General features: G+C 35.3%; 1 pseudogene; it reads left to right on the top strand.

The window, feature by feature from the left end:
* Positions 1-800: 800 nt before the first annotated feature.
* On the top strand, positions 801-22,174 carry LOC113044952 (extended synaptotagmin-2-like; annotated as a pseudogene).
* The last annotated feature ends 186 nt before the right edge of the window (positions 22,175-22,360 follow it).

Raw genomic sequence — 22,360 nt, 5'->3', positions numbered from 1 at the left:
TGTCAGTTATACATGTTAACCCTTGTGTGGTGTTCATTCTCATTCTGGTGGACCCGCTGCATTTTGGGGTTTTAAAATAACACCGTTTAAAAGATTGTTAAAATACTCTACAGATATTTACTCCATCCCAATTACAAGCAATATAAACCGCTTAATGGTTGATATTTGCCCTTTACCTTTGTTAGATCACATTTAGGAGGGGCGTAATTTTATTAGATAGATAGATAGATAGATAGATAGATAGATAGATAGATAGATATAGATAGATAGATAGATAGATAGATAGATAGATAGATAGATAGATAGATAGATAGAGATAATCAGTGTTATACATTTTGTCCACTAGATGGCGGTTGTTGACGCCTCTGCGCTCATTGCGCCACCCTCATTCTGCCATCGAGAGTTTTCTGTGAGTGTAGCTCTGAGCAGCGGGTTTGGTCAAACTCAGGAGCTCGTGTTCTCGCAGGATGTTGTGAGCGCGAGAGGTGGTGCCGCTCTCAGCTCGCGCGGTGACGGTTGGGACAGCGAGACGTGGTTCAGGCAGCAGCTGGAAGACTCGAGCGAGTACAAATTCGTTGGGAAGGGCGGAAAATCACGGACCGACGGCCGCTCCATACATGACAAGGTCGGGTGGGTGGGGAGAAGTTTAGGGAGCAACGCTGATCCAGTCCTCTGTGCTCCTGGAAAGAGCCCGGAACCGAGCGACGCGACTCGTTGTATTCTGACAGTAAACATTTGAGATGTTCCTGTAGAAGCTCTCTAAGTTGTTTAGCTTTATACTTTTGTTGTTTTGTTTTGGATTTGTTTAACTTTGGAAATGAGTGCGTCAGTGAACGGAGTGGAACCAAAACCCGTTCCGGCGGCCAGTCTGCAACGGACCGGGTTCTGTTCCTCCAAGCCCCAACCGATGTCAAACACCGAGTCGGTGCTACCCGGACGAGGAGCCGCAGTCCACGGTGACAGAACGCCAACGCAGATGGGGATCAAGTTCGCCAAGACATTCCTGCTGATTTTCCCCATATACGTGCTGGGATATCTGGAGTTCAGCTTTAGCTGGGTCCTCATCGCCCTGGCCGCGCTTTTTCTGGCTCAGACGGAACCAGAGCAGCAGATTTCGCTCCGGTGAACCGGGCGCTTGGCGTTTCTGGAGCAAGAGGAGCGAGCGGTGCGTCAGAGCGTCGGAGCTCAGAGCTGCCGCCCTGGGTGAAGTTCCACACTGGACATCGCGTTACTCCCGTCTGTTAATGTTTCACAACCTTGGGGCACTTTGACCTCAGCCTTGACCTAAAGATTTTACACAGCCCTATTCAACCGGTGTGTCATTGCTCTGCGTGTGTCTGATGTAGTCAAAAGTTTGTGTATTCACTGACATTGCTTACATACCTGAATAAGTCACCAAATTTAATCAAGACCAGAAATTGTATCTGAAGTATCAAAACTGCACCCATTAAACTAGAGCACAATCACCCTTAAGGTCTTCTGAAATGTTTTATTTGATAAGTCTTCATTAGTGAGAGAAACAGATTATGGCATTAACCATTTCCCTTCATATTCACACTTTTCTACTATGCATAAATATTCTATAATGTGCACTTACTAATAATAAAAAATATAATATTAAATTTCCATGGCGTGGATATCACTTATTGGATATTATAAATGAAAATAATATTTATTGGTCATATGAAAAATAAAACATTGCATAATGACATTTATAAATAAAATAAATAAATAAAATACAATAAAAATCACTTAACTTTTCACTAGGCAAAATATTTGGGATACAAAAAAGAAGCCCTTTTCAGCCACAAATCAATAATTGTATTCTAAATAATATATTTATTATATATAAACACACTTTTACTATGACCAGCGATGATTATTTTTTATTTATAATGACTGAAATATAATGAAGTGATATCCAAATTAGATTTTTCATGTTTATATTCAGTATACATCTATTCACCAATATAGAGTCCAAGACAAACTTATCTTGTAATGAAGTGTAATTAAATAGTAACTTTAGTAAGTATTTGAACAACATTTTCCTATTTATAAGCTTTTTATGTCAGGCACATTGATTATGATCACGTGAAATGCTCATAAAATATATGTTGTGCCCTCAGGCCTAGGTGGACTTTTAAGGCTTTTAGAATGTGCATTGATCAACCACTAATTTAAATACTAGATGAGACGTCTATTGTGGGTCTGACTACAATAATACATTCTGAACGTGAAATATTAATTCAGAGGCTGCATTGAGTCATTTTTCATGATTTGAATCCTTGAGGCAAATCTTCAAAGCTCTAAGTACAAACAAGGACAAGTAAGGTTGACACGGTTTTTTTTTTTTTTTTTTTTTTTTTTTTTTTGTTTGTGCCTACAGACTTGGTGTACTGTTACTTTAAACAAATGAGTTTGCTGTCTAACCTGAGATCATAGTTCTGGCATATTAGCAGGCCTGTGTGCTGAAAGCAGCATTCTGGGACACAAAAACTCCAGTGTTCACTCCTTTAGCTGTAAATCTCTTGCCATGGCCAGGACAGGATGTCATAATAACTCTTTCTTTCAGTTTTAGGCTGATATTAAGTAACATGAACAGGTAATTCATGAAATCAGGATGACTGATTGTCTGATGATTCATGCATTGGTTGCATGGTTGATTGTGAGTTTAATATTTTAATATCATTGATATGCTAATATATTTTTAAGATTTTTTATTTTAGTTTATTTTCGTTTTGTATAATTTTAATTTAAAATCAATTTTTTTTTTTTTTTTTTTTAGTATCATTTACAAATATATATGTCTACCTAGTTATGTTTCATTTATTTATTTAGTTTAAGTTTTAAGTTTTTATTTAGTTCAAATTTTTGTACTTTGTTAAACTAAACTAAAATGAGAAATGTTGCTTTAATAAAATAAAATATGAGTTTAAGCTTTTTTAAGTAACAAATGATTTTTTTACATGATTTAAATAAAGTTAACTTTAAATGTGAACATGCATGAAAATGTGTTAATCAAAGATAATACTCACTGCACACTCATATTAAATACTTAACTAATAATCATCTGTTAAAGGTGCAATAGGAGATCTTGGAAAATGCTAACAGTAGCCTGATAGCACTGAAAGCAAACATCCCACTCTCCCTCCAATTGCCGTCCAAAGCCACGCCCCTGAACACATTTATACTCACAGACCAGAATACCAGAGACAGGATTACTACAATAGGCTTCATCAGGGGTTCCCAATTCCAGTCCATGTTCCGAAGTGAAGGAACATTTTGAAGGAACAAAACAGGTTTGTCATCTGAATCAGGTCTGTTAACTAAGCGAGACATGCAAAATATGTGCACGAGCACTGGAATTAGGAACCGTTGGGCTACATCATGTGTCATTAACTAGCAAGAAAACTTTAAAAGTACTACAATACCAGGAAGGAAGAGGTATGCAGATATGTATGTTGACAGGCAGGTAGGAAAGGTATTTAAAACGCTCGGATTGGATGTACATTTCTTGGTCCTACGCCTTCCACAGAAATATATACTGTAAATACAGATAAATAAATTTAAACCACTTAACTTAATGATTGCTATCAGGATGTGAGGAGACTTTCAACCAGTGTTACAAAAAATGTTTCCGAAGACAATCACCTATTGCACCTTTAATGTGTTTGAGTGAAGTGGTCTGCCTGTGTGTGTTTGTAACAGGACCTCGTGAAACATTGTTTATTTGTGTCAGATGAGGGCTGTATATGGTAACAGAACCTCTCCTTAGTGGGTGTGGTGTGTTACTACAGTAACTGCCATTATGACTTTATTATTTACATATTACTTTATTATTGTGACATCACATCACCAAAGCACTGTGAGTCACATGCTTGAGGAAATGTTGCCATAGTGACCTGTCAATGAGATGAGGCACACCACGTTCTGTTTCTGAACAACAGTTTGGACGAGCAGATACAGTGACACTTTACCTGGAGGGCAGATATTATAAAGGCAGTGCTCCTGCCCTGCATGTTGTGTCTGTGGCTGTGCATGTGTTAATAATTAACAAGTGAATCATTATCAAACATGCAATGAAATCAAGTGAAGTTTGAGTTTTATTAGCAGGACATTCAAGGTTTATTTTATTTATACATTTTTTCTCCAAGCCTTTCTTGTGTAACTCATTCACTTCTGAATTGTGCTCGACAGATATAGGTTTTTTGGTGGAGCAGGGCTTAAATGTGCATTAAAAAAAAGGCTGATATGTATAATAAAATATACATAAAAATATATTTAATAATTAAATAACACATGGACAACAATTTCTGTATTTACATTTATTTTCTGTAATATTTATGAAAATAATTTGTAAATGAATCCATTTGCAAAATAATTTTTTTTGAATATTAATAAGAATTTGAACTTAAACTGGTCAACCACTTCTGAGCAGTGTTGCCAAATCCTGACAAATGGTCAAGTATAAATGTTTTTTCTTAAATAAAAAATATAATATATAAGCCTGTGTGTGTCTGTGTTAAAAGAATATGTTTGCAAAAATAACATTAGAAGTTATAGTTAAGATAAGAAAAGCGTTTACTTTGGGGAACAACTGGCAATGCTGCTTCTGGGAATCAATATAGATTATTACACTAACTTAAAATATAACATTTCTAAGCTTTAAATTCTTCTTATTTGCTAAATAAATACCTCAGAACTTCTGCAGCGAACTACATTACAAAATAGGGCTCCAACAGACTGTTGCAAAACAGTTTTTTTTATACAAGAGACGCCTTTACTGTGTGTGTTTGTTTGTGTGTGTGTGTGTGTGTGTGTCTGATGGATTTATTACAGTATGTATGCTTTACTGTCTGTTCTAAGTCAAAACGGCCATAAGAGAGTGTTTGTTTAGCTAGTTCTTCTGTTGCCTCTTCTTCTGTATTAGGTGCTGAGAATATGGCCAGTTCTTTCATTGCTTTGGGCAGCTCCAGTAGTTTTTTTCATTAGGGCTAGAGATTGTTGCCATTCTCCTGTTCTTTCAGGAAACACTGTGTTCTTTAGGACAGTTTGTCTATCTCCTCTGGTCTCATCATTTGTCTTTGAAGGAATAACGACAACTCCGTTATATCAGCAGATCTGTCCATCGCCAGCCTCATTCATCTTGTCATCCTGTCATCACTGTCTGTAAACTGGTGGGGGTCGGTGTCAGTCTGTCTGTTCTCTCTCAGCTGAGATGCTTCGCCATTCATCAACTTAAACAAACTCTTATTGTTTAAGTAAGGAGTCAATAGAGCTGTTTTTCTTGGGTTTAGCTCACCCAGAAATTACAAATCTGCCATCATTTACTCATGTTGCTTGAAACTAATCTTTCTCTATATCAGTAAACTATTAGTTGTCAGCCAATATTACTTAAATTTGTTTAAATATGTATGGTCTGATTGGATATTTATAATTGTGCATGCTCATTTCCATCTATTTTTACATTTAGATTGCATTTGTAGTCATGCAGCACACTCATAATACACTTTAATAACACTAATAATTATTACATTAAAATGTAACTATTTTCTCTAGCATTTATATCTAGTGGGATTCTTTCTATTGCACGTTTTTATAATTTTTTTATTCATAAAATGTTAATTTCAGCCTTTTTTTTTGGTTGTAATTTTAATTCAATTATTTAATTTGAACATTAATGTATCCCTACTTTAAGAGCGGGATTTCATATTTGAGATTTTGTGTTTATTTGTACATCAGTCTTGTACTCTCTCAGCTCCACCCCTCAATAAAACTAATACCGTCCAATCAGCTTCCTGCTTCGAGTCTGACACCCTGACTGTCTGACATGCTGGCTCTCTGATATATACAGCAAACGCCCTTTGACCTGTTCACCAGTCGTGCATGTGATACCTCACAAAATCATTAAGTAGCTCAAGCAGTCAGTCCCTCATTGAGTTCACAATACAATCTACACCTCTGGTTTATTCATTTAGAGGTTAGATGAGGTCAAATCTATATGAAGTCCTTCCTGGTTGCTACAGTTCCTCTCAGAATGAGCATGCCTGTGTGTTTGTTTCTTTTTGTATATTACAAAGTTGTTTGCTTGCTTAGGAAATGACATTGCTTAACAGATCAGATCTTACACAGATGCACACGTACACGCCCATGTGGATAAATCACACACACATTACTGCATTTGGTTAGAGCGTTAACATGTCCTCATGAATCAGTTTTACAGGCTCAGACTAGCTGCCTGTGTTGTGTCAGAACCGTGCTATTGAAACTGGAAATACTGCATGGAAGTTCCTGACTCATTTACATTTACATTTTACTGTATTTATGGATGAAATATGCAAATATCTAGTGTGCATTGTTATAGAAATAGGCAGAAAGATACAGGAGAACAGAAAAAAAATATTCACCGTCTGTCTGTGAATGAGACTTTGACCCCTAACAATGCTTTCTAAGCTCTTTGAAGGCCAGAGATATGGGTGTTTGTGGCAGAGATAATACATGTAGAGATGCAGAGTTTGTTCCATCAGATTGGATCAGCTCCGCGTCGGCTGCTCTCTGACAGGCCATGGGAATTAGCAGGCTAACTTTAGCTGCAGTCTGCTCTCTGCGCGTATAATCAGGAAATAACACAGCTTTGAGTCATAGGCTGGCTTTCTCCCTCAGGAAAATATGAGAAAGAATTGCAGCCAAGGACAAGTCAGGGATTTTCCATTTGGTTTTTCTGGCATATCTCTCAGTCAGATGCTTTTGTGCCACATCTTTCCATATAGGTCCTCTCTTCTTACCAGAGTTTACTCTACTGCATGTTGAGGAAAGTAAGATGAAGAGCCGAAGAGAGAGACACATTGTCTACACTGTGAGCGAGCAGCATGATGCAGCGAAAACTAGAACACTATATTTCGAATAAGAATTTTACCTGAATTCCACATTGAATTTCTAAAGGGCATGGCATTAAGAAAGAAACAAATAAATTAGTGTATATATACATTTCCATATGATTTTAATTATGAGTAAAATATTAATAGTTTCTCATTTCAACACTGCAAAAAAACATTTGCAATTTTTACGGAACAGGACTAAAGTAAAAACCTGTTAATTGGTTAACTGTAACTTAATTGTGAGATACGGTAAGGTAATTTATCATAAACACTGGAAAAGATTTGGTGTAAAAGCCACATTTTCAATTTTTAATTTCCAGGTAGATTTCTTAGATGATCCAAAGAAACCACATTTTGCACAATTAATTAAACTTGAAAATTTTGACATGTTTAGAAAGAATTGAATGGTGTTTTATAGTAAAACATACTCCAGTAATCATTTTACTTCAAACCTTTTAATACTATATTATGGTTTTTGGAAGAAAATTGAAATCAAAAATCAGAATACTACTTTTAACTCCAACATTGTATCCTTCATCAGTCTTCATAAAAAAATCTGTTACAAAGGTAATTACCAGAAGTCCCCTTTTATGATATAATTATATATTTTTTCAAATATTGAATACTAGTTCAGTGAAGAATTACTTCAACTGATTCAATGACGGATTCAAACCTATTACTGATGGCCGATGACTTGGACTGCACTAGTTGTTTTGTATGTTTAGTGTCACTAGCCGTTTAGTGTGTTTAATGTTGTTGTGTCAGCATCTGTGAAAGAACTCTGATGCTCAAAAACCACTAACTGGACAAGATGAAAATCATTTGCGTCATGTTATAAAAACATAACAATAAAATTGGTAACACTTTACAATAAGATTCTATTAGTTAATGATAGCTAACGTATTAACTAGTTAAACAGCCACATTATGTCATTATAATGTGGTCATATAATGAGTAATGGATATGATGAGTAATGAGAATAAATGAGTTCATAAGAATTAGAGAAGTGGAAATTGAACTCTTCTGTTTATACCAATGCATCATTTCATTGAAGAATTAAGGAATTAAAGAATCAACGTGGCATTGTGATGAAGTGTAAAATACTGATTTGTTGAATTATTTTGAGAGCTGTAATTCTCAGCTGGTGATGTGCTGTGACTAATGAATGTGTTTAAAATATCCATTAAAATAAAATATAGATTGTTTTGTGTTTCAGGTTCATTTTCCAGATGTGGAGAGAGTGGAGTGGCTCAACAAGGTGTGTGTGGTTTTTTGTGTGTGTGTGTGTGTGTGTGTGTGTGTGTGTGTGGTGGTGTGGTTTGATAAAAATAGATCTGAATCTATGCTAACCCAGAAATGTCTTCTCAGGAGTATTAACTCTCTCTCTCTTCCTCTTTTTTTTTTTTAAACAGACTGTACATCAGATGTGGCCATATATTTGTCAGTTTGTAGATAAAATCTTCAGAGAGACCATTGAACCGGCAGTACAGGGAGCCAATGCACACCTTAGTACTTTCACCTTCTCCAAGATAGACATGGGGAACAAGGTACATGCACATGCACATGTTTACATAGCTGTCTAAATGAGAGCATACCATAGACCTAACTAACTCAATCCCTAAACCAACCCAAAAAGACAACTTTATGAATTCATGTAAAATCATTATAATTGAAGCATTTAAATTATACATATAAGTAATATAAATATAATTTATTAATTCTATACAAAATAATTAAGTGGAATTTGATCATATTATATTAACATTTATTTATTTTAAATAAATATTAGCACTTCTTAATTCTTTATCTGTTTGAGGACACACCAAAGACTTAAGTTGTATTATATAAAGCTATTTATAATTTATAACTAAATCTACCCCTAAAAGTAAATCTTTGGCATATAAAAATGCTACTCAAAACATTACATTCTAGATCATTTTTACCTTTGAGGACAACCTCACATTTAGTCACATTTAGCTCAAGACATTTGTCCTCAAATTAAAACTTAGTAAACCAACACACACATTTACATACTCTTATACACACAATATAATAATTTTCCATCTGTCTGCAGCCCCTCAGGGTGGATGGAGTGAAAGTTTATACAGAGAATGTAGATAAACGACAGATTATTATGGATCTACAGATCAGGTAAAGTACACACAGATACCGTTCACCGCTGAGACTCATTACAGGACTTGAGATATTGAAATTCTGTTTGTGTGTAACTTTGTCTAGCTTTGTCGGAAACACTGAAATCGATGTGGATATTAAGAAATACTATTGCCGTGCAGGAATCAAGAGCATACAGGTAAGACTCAGAGAGTGTGTGACAGATGCCCGTTTGTGTGTTGCTTACATAAGTTGTTTACATTTGAGAATGCCCCCATTACCCTGATAACAGTCAGAGCGACCACACATGAGCTTTGATGTGAGTTTGAACTGTATGACAGCGCTTCTTTGCTTTGTTAGTTTATAGTTAAGCATTAGATGTAATGTTAGTCCATTCTCATATCTGCAAGCAGAAGTTTTTAATTATTTATATGAGCTTTTTTGGCTTTGTATGAAGAGAATAGTGGAGATGTTACAGGAAACATTATGAGCGGTAGTGGTTTTGGGAAATAACCCAAGCAGGATTTAAACTCAGGTCTCCTTCACATATTATGTATGTGCATTATATGCAAGTCAGAATTATTTGACTAATAGTTACTGCATATGCTTCGACACGTTGCAGTTTGAATCCAGCATTTCTCACTGTTTTATATTATAATCTTACCTTTTATTTGTTTGTTGTTTGTATTTGTAGCTTAATGGTGTGTTGAGAGTCATCATGGAGCCATTGCTAGGAGATATGCCACTGATTGGTGCACTGTCTGTGTTCTTCCTCAAGAAACCTGTACGTTAACCAATACATATACACACACAATTGTGTCACATGTTGAAGAACATTCTTTCATTGTGTTTGTGTCTGATTATTTAAAATACATTTTGCTATATACCAGCCATTACTTAATTTAGACAATCTAAATATTAAGCAGCACAAGAGTTTTCAACATAATAAGATAATAAGTAGAAATATTTTTTGAGTAGCATATATTCAGAATGACTTCTGAAGGATCACATGACGCTGAAGACTGAAGTAATGGTGCTGGAAATTCAGCTTGGTCATCACAGAAATAAATTACATGTTTAAATATCTTAAAATAGAAAACTAGTTTTACATTGTAATGTTATTTTACAGTATTATTACTACTAAACTTTTGAACTGTAAATATTTAATATATTTGATCATACTTATAACCAATGACTACAAATCATTCTTTTTGGTTAATCTGTCATTTTCTTATTAGAAAACATCATTTGCAGTGCTTACAACATTCTATATCCTTCATAAAATATGAACACAGTTATGTTCCTTTGTTTTTTTTCTATTTTCAAAAACCTTTAAAAAAATAAGTTTGTGATTCATCTCAGAGATTATTAGTTTGGGTCATGGCTTAAAACAATTTACTGAACTTTTTTTTTTTTTTTAATTCATGTGGAGGGAAAAATATTTCCAGAACCAGAGCCAACTGAAAACATAGGCAGTTACTGTTGTGCTGTATTTGATTAATAGCTTTGTTGCTGCAGTGAAAAATAAAGATGTATTTTACAGGAAACACACACACACACACACATGCACACACACACACACATGCACACATATATATATATATATATATTACCTTTATGTATTAAACATTGTTAAATGTTTCTGTTTCTCTCTCTTAGTTTCTGGATATAAACTGGACAGGTCTTACAAATATGCTGGACATCCCTGGAATAAAGTGAGTGATGCACGTGTCAGCCATCACACATCATGTAATCATATTATGCCAGTTTCATGAAACTGGAGAGTGGATAAGGCAGCCTTTGAAATGCACATATACTGTCACATGTACTATTTTGTATTTTGAGGTGGCACAGATAAAAGTCTCTCACACAGACATTATACATGCTCTTCCTGTCAGACGATCCACGTTTACACCCACTTGTGATGGAGGGGAAATGATGGGGTCTTAATGGTGTGTTTTATCTTAAAGTGCGGCCTGTGATCCCCTAGCATCAGTGTGTGTGTGTGTGTCCAAATGTAGAGTTTAATTTTTCCCCAGAGCAGTTTCTCTCTCTCTCTCTCTCTCTCATGCTTTTCTCTTTTTCTCCTTTTATAGTCATGTCATAGGTGAAGCTGGTGTTGTGGTTTAGGCATGGGGAGATCTTGTCCTAAAAGTTTCATAATTTAGGAAAGCAAACAATTATTAAAAAATAAAAGATATATTAAACTACCACAAGTAGATGGTTGCAGAGAAGTACTTATAGGCCATTTCCACTCCATAATATGTATATTTTTGTATTTAGACATTATGAATGAAAGTAATAAAAGTACATTTTATCAGATGTAATGTATTTATTACATCTGTAAGACATCTGCTAAAGATCTGGGAATCATCTGCTGTGTAATCTGATAAATGTCTCAGAAGCAGTTTAAGATGCATTCTATTCAATGTCTATTTGACATCTGACAGGAAATGTCTTAGAAACGTAATGCAGATGAGTAAGCACTTTTAAAAATACATCTTGCATATGTGCATGCAGACATAAATAAACATCTCTGAGATATAAATGTGTGATTAGGGTGAGTGCTTTACTGTCAGGTGCTGGTGCCACCTTCTGTCGAACTTAATGGCACTAGTGCTGGTCTCCTCAAACGTTAGTCTGGAGACATACAATGTTTCTCGAAGTCAGAAAAGTCATAACAGTGACTGAAGAATGTTGTCTGTGGTATATTTTCGCTGCAAAACAATAAGAAATGCCACAAATCAATGCAGATTTTAAGAAAAGGCGCAGTAAAATCAGTCATTTTAGGCCGCAAAAATCAGAAAAGAGTTCTGTGGAATCCTGGAGGGACTGACATAGTGTGGGTGAAGGGACTATAAACAACTATAAATTGCAGTACTTAAATGAATCCTGTGCTAATGGAGAACTGCTGGTGGAGGATAAAGGAACCATTATAGAGCTTTAATTCTTTCCCTTATCACAGTGCTTCTCTTCACTTTTTATTCGAAAGCTCCATATAGTTAAATACAATATTCAAAGGCCTCCCAATATTTGTTTTCTCTGATAATCTTGGTGAAATTAAGACAAAGCTACTCGCTTTCCATCTTTTTGTTCACAGAAACTGGGAGTGTACATGAAATAATTACCCACAATGCATTTAGTGGTTTAAGAAATTTCAGGAACTGTGGGCAGAAAAGGGGAAGTGTTTCAAAAAATATTATTTTGGTTTATGTTGATTGTATTTTTTTTTAAAAAATTGCATTTCAGTTTATTTAAAACATTTCAATATATCAATTACAATATTAATATGAACTTTTATGTTTTTTTTAAGTTTGCTGAGGCCCTCTAGTGGGTCCTGGCCACCTTGAGAACTATCCCAAATGTTTAATTCACATAGTTTAAGCAAAAAAATAGCCGGGAGATGTGTGTTTAGTCAAAGCAGAAAAAAAGCATTGAAAATTGTTTGTTTCATACCTCAACATAAATAGAGAATTGGCATTTAACCTAAATTGTACAAGCTATTTTGTACAAAGTTATTATGTAGCAGAACATTCATTTTGCCTTTTTCTACACAGTGGAAAGGCAAACAGATTACAACTGCAGCTGTCAAGCTCAATTTACCCAGAAAGTATAATAAACGTGGTCTATACAGCTTGTGAAGGCATAGTCTTTCCATTCAAAATATCACATATTTTTTGTGAAAAAAAATTGCTTCTGGTTGGAAAGACTGAATTTAGTGCATTTGACTGATTTGTTTTAATATTTAACATCATCACTAATCTCTCTTCCTCTTGTCTTTCACAGTGGTCTGTGTGACAGCGTTATCCAGGATATCATATACAGTTTTCTCGTGCTGCCAAACAAAATCACTATTCCACTTGTAGATGATGCACAGATTTCTAGACTCCGCTTCCCAATGCCAAAGGTGACATACTTGAACACTTCATATTCACATGCATACACGTATATAAACCGAATATTTATATCATATGTGTGTTTTTGTTTTAGAGTATTCTGCGGATTCACTTTCTGGAGGCACAGGACATTATAGGGAAGGACAAGTTTCTGGGTGGCCTGATAAAAGGAAAGTCAGACCCGTATGGTGTCATTAAGTTGGGCAATCAGCTCTTCAGATCCAAAATCATCAAAGAGACAGTTAATCCTAAATGGAACGAAGTTTACGAGGTAAAGGACTTATTTGCGATTTGAATCTGTCTTTCTCTGGCATGTTTTATTTACCAATCCAAGGTGTTTATGTGTGTTTTAGGTATTTGTGTACGATCACCCAGGACAGAATGTGGAGATAGAGCTTTATGATGAGGACCATGATAAGGATGATTATTTGGGAAGGTAATGGCTGTGTCTGTGATTGATCTAATCAATCATCAAATAATTACAAGCAATAATACTTCAGAGTTCCACCATAAAAGATCAATAAAAAGTGTTTTTATTGTATTCATTTGATTTTTGTCCTCCTGTATTCTTTAGCCTTACCATCAACGTAGATGAACTAGAGAAGGAACAGAAAGTAGATGAGGTACAAAATAAAATACCTTTTTGTTTTATTTCGGTCTTACATCTGTCCAGCTTTATTTCAGATAATAAATTCACCCCCTTTTTCACCTGTGTGTGTGTGTGTGTGTGTGAGTTTAGTGGTTTGTACTTGATGATGTTGCTACAGGAAAGCTTCACCTGAAGATTGAATGGCTTTCTCTTCTCCCTACACCGGATAAACTCGATGAGGTAACGTAACACACCTCTTATACACACCAAAGTGATATGATATGACTTAGGTTAATGATTTAGACTTTACTGATCAAATAACCATAGTACAGTGCATTACCCTTTAAAAGTTTAGGGTCAGTAAAATAGAAGTCTATTGTGCTCACTAAAGCTCTATTTATTTGATCAAAAATACAGTAAAAGCAGTAATATAGTAAAAACAGAATTATTGTGCAATAAAATGTTATTTATTAATGTGACGGCAAAGTAGAATTTTCAGCATTATTACTCCAGTCTTCAGTGTCACATGATCCTTCTGAAATCATTCTGATATGCCAATTTGGTGCTCAAGAAACATTTATTGATATTATCAGTGTTGAAAACAGAAACTATTTTTGTGGAAACTGATTTTTTTTTCAATACTCTTAGATTTAAAAGTAGAAAAAAGTAGAAATATTTTGTTATATTATTAATGTATTTAACTCTCACTTATGATTAATTTAAAAGAAAAATATACATTTCTTTAAAAAAATAAAAATAAAAATAAATCTTACTGATCCCAAACTTATGTATAGTAGAACTATAACAAAAATACGAACTGCACATTTCTGCTTTTAAACTCTGAAATTTCCCAGTTCTATAAACTAATACAAAATAATTTTGTGACAATTATTGCATTAAGACATAATTTAGTCTGTTTAAAGAGACAAATCTCCACAATGTGGATCACACACAACAGAGTGATGAATGTTTGATGTGTTGTTTTCAGGTTTTAAGCAGCATTAAAGCAGATAAAGGGCAGGCCAATGATGGACTGTCATCAGCATTACTGTTGGTGCATCTGGACTCAGCCAAAAATCTCCCAGTGAGCATTAACACACACACACACACACACACACACTGACCCACACTAGCTTCTTTCTTCCTTATTTTCCTATGCTCCACCTTTCCTCTTTCATCAGGTAACACTTCTACTACTGCACTTGCCTTGCCTTTTTCTCCTTTCATCCTCTGTTTCTTTCTGTTGTCCCACTCTGGTTTCCTGTTACTCTGGATAAAGAGTGTTTTTGAGGGGCAGGTGGGCAGTGGGTGTCTGAGAGAGCGCCGCTCTGCCGGGCTGGTGTTCTGTGAGAACACTTCTGCCCTCTACAGGACAATGTTTGTGAGTCACTCTGCTGGCATTCCTATTAGATTGGTCTACTTGCATTTGATTTGACCTGCATTTGGTGCAATTTCATTTAGAAGTGTTTCATAGTTACATCTCCACTTCCCTTTTGCATGTAAAATCGTTCTTGTAGTGCTGTTCAAACTCGGAGGACTGTTTTGTTTGTATTTGTTTATGCCGTGGCTTGGTCTGTCAGCATGCTAGAGTTTACAGAGGCCCTGCCTGCATTTTGCATAGATATAAATAGTCTGTATTAGTGGTGTTAATGCAGCCATTTTTGTGTGTGCAGTTGTTTTGTCACTGTAGATGTGCACTCTTTCCTTTAAAGAAGGCATTTGAATATAGAGCATCAGAGGTGGTTCAGGAAAAAAAAAAGAGCAACATAATGCAGCTGTCAGCCCTGTTCGGAGCGCTAAATGAGGTTATGTGGTATATTGCTGATCAAGTTTTTTTTTTTTTTTTTGATTTGCTGATTATTTGTGTGTAAGATAAGGATTGTGATACACTACTCTTCAAAAGTTTTTATTTATTAGATGTAGGTTTGAATATAGCAAAGATTCATTAAATTCATCAGAAGTTTCATGAAAGACTTTTATAATGATACAAAATATTTATATTTCAAATAAATGCAGTTCAGCGTTAATTCCTTGTTGCGTTCGAACTGTTCACTAGATCAGTCTTCGAAAAATGTGTGACATTTCCAAAAAAACATTAAGTAGCACAACCGTTTCAACATTAATATGCACCAAATCAGCATATTAGGATGATTTCTAAAGGATCATGTGACACCGAAGACTAGAATTCACAATATTGCTGTTTTTACTGTAACTTTGAACAACTAAATGTTGATGAATATATGAGACTAGTTTTAAAAATGTAATTTTTTTTTAATTTTGAACAGTAGTGTGTGTTGGAGGGGTGTAACATAGACATGCAAGTAGTGCAGTAGAGTGTCAACTTTGGAAGCATGTTGAATGAAACAGGTCTCACTCTGCACTTCACTTTATGAACAAGCAACCTTTTATACAACAGTTTATACATACAATGTTGGGAAACTAGTTTGTCGATTTTTACTTTCCATACAAAAAGAGAATCAACTGCTGTGTGTCTGAGCAGCAAACAAATGGGATGCTGATCCAAAGCGTGCTATATTATTAAATATCGGCACATTTGGACCGACTGTAACTGTTGTATAACTGTTGCTGTATCAGCCCATGTCTCATTTAATCATTTTCATTAGTCACTGAAAGCGTTCAGTGAATTCAGGCGTCTTGTAGTGTCCTGTTGTGAGTTGATTTGCAGTGAAGTGTGGGTTGGACTGATTTTCTTTGGATTGCCTTGTCCATATTTCTCTTTCATGTTTCTTTCTTCATTACTGTCCTTGACACCTGAATTGTGTGTCCTCATGTGCCCACTCTCCAGGCATGACTAAGCAAACGCAACTGAATAAAAATACGCTGATGCGTCCTGCTAGTGCTTTTTCATCATTTGAACAATCATATGAATAAAATACAATGAGGCTTCATCTTTTCTCATCTTCACTCAATTAACCATGCGTTAATTCCGTAATCATTAATTTTGTTGTGTATGATTGAGTGAGTACTCCAGGATGTTTGTGCAATTATGAATTTAAATCTGCATGCCATCCTTCTAATAATCCTGCCTGTATTTGTGTGTGTGTGTGTGTGTGTGTGTGTGTGTGTGTTGGCGTGTGTGTCTCATCCTTTTCTGCTTGGGGAAATAAGCGCAATCCTTTAGAATTCAACAATGCAGGTCTGAAGAAGGGTACAGTCAATAAAGCCATAAAGGTAACACAACTAGTTTTCTCACAATTTCCGCACACACATAATGATGTAGAGAGATGTGGCAAGTTGTTAATGTCGATTTAAGATCCTTCTGCTGCAGGTATCGTGTGTGCTTTGATTAACCGCATACAGACCTGTGTGTGCATCTGAATGTCTGAAACACACTGAATTCAGTCTCTGAATCCCACAGAGACTATTTCTCTTATGGAAATCCCATTTTGCCAATTCTGAATTGATTGCTTTAAATTCAAGCAATATATGAATCAAGAGTATTCACAAAATCCTACATAAATGCAACATGTAAGACCTTGCTTGAATCTAACAAGTTTTTATTTTTTATGTCCTGATAGTAATGTAGTGTGTGGCATTCATAAGGAGGAATGGCCACTGCAATTTTAATTTGATGAAATAAATATAATATTTTAAAATTATTTTCAACTTTCTGTGAATGAAAACTTTAATGTTTACCCCATCTGGACTCATGGCATGCTGTCTATTATCAGGCTCAATCATTTGGACAAGTTTTAATAGTAATCATTTATTTCTGTAAAAAATGTTGTTACTTGATTTTAAATCGCCCCTGTGATTAAATGGGAAAATGCATTAACTGGATCAGCCTAATATATTGAGATTTGAACTAAAGAAGCAGAATTTACAGTAGCATTGAATTAAATTAGTGCTAATTTGAAAATGTAAACATATGTATACATATGTAACATAATCTTGTAGATTTTGGACTTTTCCCATCTAAGTAAATAGGACATATGTTTGTATGTGTACAAGCTATATAGAAAACATCCCCCTGTGGACTTTGAACAAAAAAATGTTGGTAAGCAATCTCATGCAAACATGTTTAAATGTGGTGGTTATTCTTATGTGGTAATCACATAGATGAAACATTTATTTAAAGTGTTGTCTGCTCAGCTTTCCATACTGTAATGTACTGTAACTGTCTGTGGTACTGGACAGCATGCCGTGTGGTTCATAGTCATTGCAGATTTAGACAGGAGTAAATATCATGTGGTTACTAAGGATCGTTTCAAGCCTTTAGTGTGCAAATATGTACTGTAGGTTCTTACATGTTTGAGATGACGCTATTATTGTTTGATTTAAATCCTTTTGTTATTTGCTTTAGTAAGAGTGCGGTTAAGGTTGATAATGTTATTTGTGCATATTGTTATTTTAATATGGAAGCATTGTTAATAACTGTTTGTATGCTCTGTAGTCTAGTAAAAATGTCACCAGTGTGCCCAGTCCATTCGTCCAGTTTACCGTGGGACACAAATCCTTTGAGAGCAAGGTAAACACACTGATGTACAAAAGTAATCTGCCTTTAAAAGTATATGTGCACAACATGGTATTCTTAAAGGTGCAAATTAAAAAATGAAAAATTGTGTGATGTCGGACTTTACTGTGAATTTTTAAAATGGTAAAATAATTCCAGTTCAGATCCTGTATATTCAGTGTTGCTAAATGTATAATGGTGAAATATTTTACATTCTTTTCTCATTACAGACAAGATATAAAACCACCGAGCCGCTTTGGGAGGAGGCCTTCACATTCCTGATCCACAATCCAAAGTGTCAAGAACTTGAAGTGGAGGTAAAGCAGAAACAGGCACTCGCAGGCAACATGGGGTTTTGTGGCTTTAATGGTTGCAAATTTGGGCTGGTCTCTGAAAGGCGGAAGTTTTGAACACTGGGAGGGTTTGCAAATGCTGTTCTTTATATTATAAGAAAGTGTTACTATAATTACAACCCCAACTTTGGTATCGTACTAGCTATTCTCTTCTAAGTGATGTATTTAGACTGGATTTGTTGCCCTGCCTTTTGTTTTTACATGTATTTTTTAAGTGTAATTATTTATTTATTTCTGGAGAATTACTAAATCATACAAATAAAGGTATTAATACACAGTTGTATTGACTCAGTTGTACCCTATTCATGTAAAGCATATATAGTCTGGACGATGCAGTGTTTACAACACAGTGGCGTCTCATACGAGTCACAGTCTGATGTTTTGTGTGTGTGCAGGTAAAGGATGCGAAGCACGAGTGTTCCCTAGGGACGTTTTCTTTTCTTCTGTCAAAGCTGCTGCAGGAGGATCAGATGACTGTCAGTCAGCGATTCCCACTCAGGAACTCGGGACCCGGCTCCACGATTAAGATGAAGATGGCACTTAGGGTAACACACACTCAAGCAAAATATATATTTTCAAAGAATCTTCAATGAAAAAAGTGTCTTTAATGGCCTCAGTGAGCAGTTTAAACACCAGTGGCAAAGAAACAACTGAACCTTGCCCTATAGAGGGTCTGTCTCAGCAGGAAGTCTTGCTGTAAATAAACATAAAAAGTCATATTTATATGTGTGTTTTAGATTCTCTCTATGGATAAGTTGGCAGTATCAGGTCAGCCGTCCTCCGTTCAGATCCGCCGCCCCAGCGAGATCCCCAACGCCTCTCCTCAGCGGCCCAATGTTTCAGAGCCCATCCCAGTACCCAAAACCCAGCCGCCGACCCCGTCACCCAGAACCCAACCCTCCCCGCGGGTGGAGCCCCTAATAGACAGCAGGCCATTTGAGGACTCGCCTACCCGTCTGGCTAATTCGGGGCGGAGCACGTCTAACCTGGCCATCTCTGGCTCTGAGCTACACCTAAACAGCAAAGAGCCGACCCCCAGCATAGCATCTGACATCTCTAACCCCAGCACCACCCAGGAGCTCCAGAAGACAATACAACAAATACAACAGAAGTATGTTTGAACATTTTAAACATATTTTGAATGTCTGGTTCATGTTTATATTCTAACACCACAACAGTTAAAAAAAGATATATAATTTTTTTTCTCTTTTGCAGTGGAGCCTCACCTGGTTTCGCTCCATTGGGTGAAGTTCAGTTAACCATCAGACACAGTTCTCAAAGAAACAAACTAATCGTCGTGGTGCACGGCTGCAGGTAAATACTTTTGATTCTTCTTAAGTATTTCAGTGTTTGTGAAAGTGATGTTTTTAATATGAAAGTCCTCATATTTTGGTGTTTGCAGGAATCTGATCTCTTGTACTGAAAATGGTTCTGATCCATATGTCCGTTTGTATTTGCTGCCTGATAAACGACGCTCTGGACGCAGAAAAACAAGCACGATAAAGAAAACAGTTAATCCGGTCTATGATCAAACGTCAGTTTCTTTTTCCTCTTCCAGTCTCTTTAAGTCTTCTCATTTTACCTTGAATAAAAATACTTGTATTTGTGTTTTTAAATAAAGTGTTTGTGGGATGTGTGTCTTGTGTTTGTGTAGGTTTGAATTCAGCGTGTCACTTGTGGAGTTGCACAGAAGAACTCTAGATGTGGCTGTGAAGAATGGAGGAGGAATTCTGTCAAAACACAGAGGGCTGCTGGGAAAGGTGACATCCCTCACATCATAAATAACATTAGAAATAACAGTCCTCACAACATTTATAACATAAATGACTTCTAAAATCCTGTTCATAAGATAAATAACATTGTTTGCCATTCACAACATCCTTGATATCATTGTTCTAAATCTTAAATTATTATATGTAAATCTAAAATATTACTTTCTAGGGTTTTTTATTATTCATATATAAAATTATTCATATATAAAATTATGTGTGTGTTTTTCCCAGGTGTTAGTTGACTTGACCTTTGAGGATATATCAAAGAGCTCAACGCAATGGTAAATATTTTTTTTATATAATTTACAAAGATTAAGCCTTTTAATATGAATAAAATGATATTGATTATACTGAATATTCCCATTACTGTAATATATGCATAAAATATACTTTACAGTGGTTATGTTTAACCTGATGTACAATACATCATTTTGGAGAAGAAAAACATGATTATAATAATTATTTTATTTTATTTAAAGTAAAAAACAATGTTTGTTATGCGAGTTATAAGCCACATTTTCTTTATGCGAAGTATAAATATACATTTAATAAAATATACATTTAATAAAATGGCACGGTGTAAAAAAAAAAACAAAGCAAAAAAAATAATAATAATAATTAATATTTCGCCAAAGGTGTGTGAACATGGTATCTGAAATGTTTATGTGAATATGATTGTGTTTGTGTGTGTTTGGCAGGTATGAGCTTTCAGTGGACGGGCTGAGGCGGCAATCCCCTTAACCAAAGGAACTAACTTCTTTCTGCCTACACATACTGTATTAAAAAAAAGCTACAAACCCCTGCGCAAGACTCCAAACTTCAGCCATATTTAAGCCATGTGTTTTAGCCGTGGGCAAAATTTGTACATTTTGGATCCTCAGATTTTATCACTTTTAATAGATTTGCAGTGTGAAAGAAGAAGAAAAAAAACGCTATCGATGTTACGTGCACTGACTTAGCAAGAGTGAAAGAGAGAATGAGTGTTTAGAGATTTTTTTAAGTTAAAAAGGGATACGGTTCAGTGGCATCTGTTGGATTTATTAGTTGTTTACACATTTAGATATCTAAACCAAGAGTGGCAAACTCTAACAACATCTGTTTTATATATATATAAAATTAAGCTCAGACTGTAAATATATACAAATAAATCTTAAAAAGAAATGATAGTATTGTTGAAAAATATTAACCTTAAGAGTTCTTGTTAAACAAGCACTGAACTCTTTGAAAGTGTTATAGATTATCATCTCTGTTAATGCCTACAGATGCTCCTTTTAGGAGACAAAAATTTACCAAAGAAGTACTCTGTTTATTATAAAGTGTGTGATTAAACCAAATATGCACCTAAGTGTGTGTGTGTGTGTGTGTGTGTGTATGTATATATATATATACATACACACGTGTTGTGTGTTCTCTGTTGTGATTCAGCGTCCACCATAACAGCACTGACTGTCAGTGTTTAAACATGCATGGGCAGCCAGCCACAGTGTCACATGACCCTTGATATGTAATTCTGCCACATGTCTGTATCTTGTTTGGCCTTTCTGTAGCACTCGGTCACATGTTCACTCCTTCTAAAACACCTGGTCACCTCTCACCCACTGCATCCCAGCTGTGCTTCCTCAGTCATCTGCATCTCAGAGTTATAGAAAATGTCTCGTGTGTAGTGTGATGTTAAGTGAAGGTTGTGGTTGAGTCTGCTGCAGTGTCACTGAGCTGAGCTCATGATATGCAGATGGTCAAACTTCTAACTGTTATAATTTTATTCCTGTCAGTAAGAATGTGTTTTCACTGTATAAATTATTGTGAATATTATGACAGATTTTATTATCCTTATTGTTATGATTAATACTTATCAGAAAAAGCAAACGTATGCAGTCAGAGCAACTCTGTGCTGAGCTTCCTTATAGATGTGTTTGTTTGTGTGTGTGTGTGTGTGTATATACATATACATATATATATATACATATTTCCTGTGCCTTATGACCAACACTATACTTGGATATTTGGCATCAGATACAGTATTGTAAAGTCTCTGTATTTGATGATGTCCACTGTTTTCTTTTCAATAAACAATTTATTCTATACCAGTAAATAGTTGAATGGAGGGAAGGAATAATTATTTGTGTTGATGTCACATAGTAAACATGAATGCAGTCAGATAAAAGGATTCCGTTTTTTGAACAGATGTCATTTAAATAGTTTATCAGAAATGACGCCTTAATATAAATTCACATTTTTTTATGAATATTATGAATTATTTTGTTATTTTTAATAACAAACTATAAT

Source organism: Carassius auratus, chromosome 27 (genome assembly GCF_003368295.1).
Source record: "Carassius auratus strain Wakin chromosome 27, ASM336829v1, whole genome shotgun sequence".
Taxonomy (NCBI): domain Eukaryota; kingdom Metazoa; phylum Chordata; class Actinopteri; order Cypriniformes; family Cyprinidae; genus Carassius; species Carassius auratus.
Note: the sequence above shows the minus strand (reverse complement) of the source record. Positions and strands in the feature narration are given on the sequence as shown.